Raw genomic sequence first — 5,200 nt, 5'->3', positions numbered from 1 at the left:
TGGCCAGATGGCATCAGTTCACTCCCAGCTGAACTGATGTTTCTTGACCACAAACTCTGTGCTGACAAAGAGAATGGAATGTTCTCCTATGCGGTAGGCATAACACCGGTGAATGTCCTGAAGACTTGTCTTCTGGAGATGTGATATTGAACAACAGTGGAACAGAGTTTTCCTTTAGTAAAAGATTAATTTCCCATTAGCCTTATGCTTCTGGTGTTATCTCATCGTCACCAAATTCATCCTTGGAACCTGCCTTAACTTATAACGCTAGTCACAGGAAACCCTCAACAATGAAAAAGAACAACTCAGAACTGGCCAGGGCTAAATGGGGCTCAGCTGCTTTGTTACCTTTGTATGTACCCAGTTTGCCAATTTTTCCCCCTGGGATTCTTTTTGTGATAGCATGCAGGGCTTTGATACCATGTAGATTGTGCCAATTTGATTTACAAATCCCAGCAACAGAATTACCCCAAGCACACTTTTGGGGAAGATGATTAGAATCATTACAGTGCACCATGGATAGCAATGAGAAGGAAGACATTCTGACTTCTGAGCTAAGACAGTGGCCTTTTCCGTGAAAAGTGCTATATGCACAAACGATGTCTTCACAGTGATGAGTGAGCATGTCTCGGGCACGGCGACCACATTTTCTGAACTTCGATATTAAGGTGCATGGGGTTAATCTGAGTAATCTCCGTGTGAGTAGCAGCCCTCTTGATTCCCGACGTCTCATTCATAAAGCTCTCTTCTCCATGAGAACTTGGAGTGCGTGCTTTCCCCAGCCGTTATCGGACACGCTACTGGAGTTATCCTGGGTAGATTTGGCTCACGGCTGATACTGTGGCGGAATCACAGAGAGTGCACATGTTGGGAGTGTTCCAGACGGTGCTCCCCGACACTGGTTTGTGCTGTTTCCTGATGAGTTCCCCTGTGTCTGCCACATTTGGGAACCGCTTGCCCCCAGGGCCAAGGAAGACTCTTGTGAGAGGGTAGAAAGAATCTGTGAATTTATTTTGTGTAACTGTAACCTAAATATTTTATATGGAGTTGTAACTTTGACCTCCCCAGGTCCTACCAGTTAGAGAGTACAAATGAGATTATATATATTTAAATACCTACATCCCATTGACCCATTGGCCTCACCTGCCGACATAGAGTAACATCAGTAAGAGTCCTTTAGTCGTCTCGCATGTAAACACACATCTGTTCAAATTCTTCTTATTTGACCCTGTAGAAATGTCTTTGGCTTGCAACTTTTTTGAGACGGGCGTTGGGCCTTCGTAATTTTACATGTGCCCTCTGCAACAATTCTGCATCCTTGTGAGATCTTATTATCAGGCAGCTGGGTCTCGATCCCAGGTGGACACTGGGTGTGTGGGGCTAGTGGCCTTTCCAGGCTTTGGGCGGGCCGGTGGACATCCCATCCCATTCTTCATCCTCGTCTTCCTTCTATCTTCCTCTGCATCCCCATTGTGTAAAAATCTCCACTGTCAGCCAAAACACACTGCCTTCTATCTCGATTCATGAGTATTGATTCCTAGGATAATGCCATTCTCGCAGTGTGCACCCTCCACTTACGCTGTCCTGCATGACTTCAGAATCCTGTATGTTATTACTGTCTCCAATTTAACAGGTGAGAAAAGGTGGTCCAGAAGCATCGAGTACTTGGGGAAGGTCAAACAACTGATGCAAGTCAGAGATAAACATTTAACCCAAGTCGCTTTGACTCCAGATCAGTGCTTTTGCCCCTGCAGGGTCAGTGGCCCTCGTGGCCGGAGTTGAAGCCCTAAGCCAGGCCAGGCTGAATGTTGAGCTATGCAAGCCTCCTGCCATACGACAGTCGCAGCAGACAAAGGCCACCTTTTTAATGTTTGGTAGCTGAGGTCCTGACACAGATTTTAGAAGAGACAGCTGATGCTTAAAAGAGTGAGCAACAGCCAGCATGGGAACAAATGCATCTTTACAGACTATGTGTAAAGATGTTATGCAAATACGAGCGGAATACAAAACCGGATGATCTGGATCTGACTTAAGGAGGCATGGGAATCTCATTATGCATCGTGAACTTGATTGCTAGAGTGGGTCTTCTGACCCCAGCTGTCAGTAACTTTTCATTGTCCTTCCTGCCATATTCAGTTCCATGAGAGGGAGATGGACGGAGAGGCGAATGGTCCTGTTTGTGATTAGCATAAAAACGTGTCCTTAGAGGAACAGTGATCTGTCAGGCTGTTTAATCTCCACCAAAATTCAGTGTCTCTCTCCAGATTTATAAATGATATTCTTCAGTCAAGAAATGTTTCACATGCTGTGGTTGTCTGTGCAAAGGTTAAAAAAAATTAGAAAAACAAGAAGCATTTTAGGAAAGGAATAAGACAATTTCTGTCAGCAGATCCGCTACACAAAGAATAGCTACTGAATGAAGACAAAATAATCAGGCCAGCTTAGCTGATAAAGGAGCCCAACAGTAAGCAAAAAAAAAAAAAAAAAAAAAAAATTGTCTTCTTCCTTTCAGACCTGGCTGGAAGAACCCCACGTCCTTCCAGGAGTCGTTGTGGCAGCGTCACACATAACCAGTATGGTGGAGGGGCTTGCCGGAAACTCGTAATTTGGTAAGCCATCTTTGCCTTCACCTTTATTTTCTTGGAATACAGAACCAGGTAATGTCTTGGATGTGTGAAGGGGAGAAATCAACATTCTTTGGGCAAGAAATGATGCATTGAAGATATATCTATAGAAACTCTAAGTCTCTCCATTATATTACCTGCTGCAGTTGGTGGGTGGACCCATGAATAGAAAGATACTGTGATCAACTAAGATGTTTTCATTTGGGGAGCATGGGTCAGCAAACTTGGTGGAGTTGGAGCTTGGCATTTACGACATTGACACGTGGTTCAGAAATGTGTTACACTGAAATTCTGTGACACATGCTCATGCCTGCATGCTCTTTTGCTTGGGTTAATGGATATTGTGTCAGGAACTAGATTTGTGTATTAATATTACTGTGCCTGGGCTTTGAAGAAGAGGGATCGGGGCTCCGTTTCTCGTCAAGACGCATGGATCCGTCATAGGTATGGGACATCTGACTTGGTGGCACCTGCTTCACTTTATATGGGCTACATGAACAAAGATAAACCTAACGTGGCTGATGGCGAGCAGTGAGTGGCTGTCGATGCAGCGTCTTTTGTGCGTAGTTCCTTTTTGCCTACAAGACGGTGCACAGACTTCTGTTTTTCTGAGACTCATTCAAGCGTTCAGTGAATGAAGTTCCACGAGCTGGAACCTCTTCAGCAGATGTTTCAGCAAATCGTTTGCCTGCTGCCACCACTTCACATGGTTTTTCCAACTCAGTAACTGCCTGCAGGGCTTCTGTGTTACCCTCACTTACTTTGCATTCTCCTGCTCTCATTCAAGGCACAGTCAAGGTCACCTTTCCGGTAGGAGTGGATGGTCATGCGAAACTGTGCTTCTCTTACTTTTCTCCAGCTTTTAACTTAGTCACAGAGTTTGCTTCTGTGATACTCTCAGAGAGCATGGCATTTTTTTCCCCTAGAAATTGACTGGACAGCAACCCACTTTCTATTTCTCACCAGGACACACGTTATTAACTATCCTAAGAGACACTGGAAAGCTGCCTCATCGTACAGTCAGCCTCTATTCACTCCTATCGACATGTGATTCTTGGCTATTATATAGATCGTGTTGATATAGCAATTGCGTTTTCGGCTGGTTTTAGACCTCTTGTATGTTTTTTAAATCAGAGGTACAAATTTTCTGTTGTATATTACCAGCATCTACATGACTGAATTAAAATAACAGTATTTAAGGAAGTTGTTATTAACCCAGTGGTCATTGTGGGGGAATGGGGCTTAAACGAGGGGTAGATAGTTGTATTTCCTATTTCATAAGTTTGTGTGTTGTTTGTTTATTTTTATCGCAAGCAGAAATCACATTTCTAATGACAATTAAATATTTTCACCCTGTGCATAGATAGTCACAAAGATGGTTAAATCTGTAAATCAAGATCAGATATGCATCTCAGGTATCAGCCTTCTTTGAGCTATAACTTAATTGAATCAAAGTCTAATTCAATTTTTCATCTTGCTTTTTGGGCATTCTAATTCCTTAGGAATAGAATGGTTGCGGGGTCCTCTGGGGATTACTTTTTCGAGCACAATACTTTAGGGAGTGGGGAAAAGCCATTCCTTCCTCTGAATGCATTTGTTGTACATTTTCAGATAAGAATTTGAAGAATTGTTAAAAATGTGATATTCCTTTTGCTAGTGTTTGAGTGATTCTGAAATAACAATCCAGTTGAAATTTTTAAATTCGCCATTGCTATTTAATATTTATGTGCTTCTGCAGAGTTGTCTATGACACACAATAAAAAATTTTATATAGAATTAGATACAAAGCTATGCCACCATCAGGATGACCCTAACTTGAAGGGAAAAAATTCCTACAAACTAAAAAATAAAAGATTCTAACCCTATCTTTCTATAGCTCTCCCAAACATTTCGGTGGAAATATTTTTTGGGATAGCTATATCGATGGGAAGAATGAAAGTTTTTTGGAAGACAATGAATGTTCTAGAAAATGTTTGATTCAATGAGTAAATTGATTAGACTTTCGGGTAGAGGTGATAGAAATTGAAGTAGCTTGAATAGAAAAGATAATATTTACTCACGAAACTAATAAGTATGGGGTATGGGTTGCATATGATGAATTTTTGGTGTGATTTGTTCCAGAGGCTTAAACAATGTCTTTGGGTCTCTGTCTCTCTCTTTCCTTATCTTGGCTCGGTTTCATTTCTTGGTGTCACCCTCAGGCATATTGTGTCTGCATGATGGGAAAGATGACTACTCACCACTGGGAATCCCAAACTTTTCCCCAAGGAGGGGAAAGCCACTCTTTTTCCCAGAGTCTGTATGGCAAATCCCCCAAAAGACCCTAAGGACTGTGCTGAGACCACGTGCTCAGCTCTGCCAGGGAGGTGGAGGTTGTTGATCAGGCTGCATCATGGTCTTGCTAGAGTGGGCATGGGAGGGCCTCATGAACCCCAAGAAGAAACTATCTGTCAAAATAGACATCTTGCGGCTAGACCCAAGTTCATAACCAGAGTCTAATGGCCGTTACTGACATGCCCCATCCAATCAGAACTGCATGATTGGGAAGCCTCATTTGCATAGAAGACCGACATGAG

Source organism: Pteropus vampyrus, unplaced genomic scaffold (genome assembly GCF_000151845.1).
Source record: "Pteropus vampyrus isolate Shadow unplaced genomic scaffold, Pvam_2.0 Scaffold377, whole genome shotgun sequence".
In the NCBI taxonomy this organism is placed as follows: Eukaryota; Metazoa; Chordata; class Mammalia; order Chiroptera; family Pteropodidae; genus Pteropus; species Pteropus vampyrus.
Note: the sequence above shows the minus strand (reverse complement) of the source record.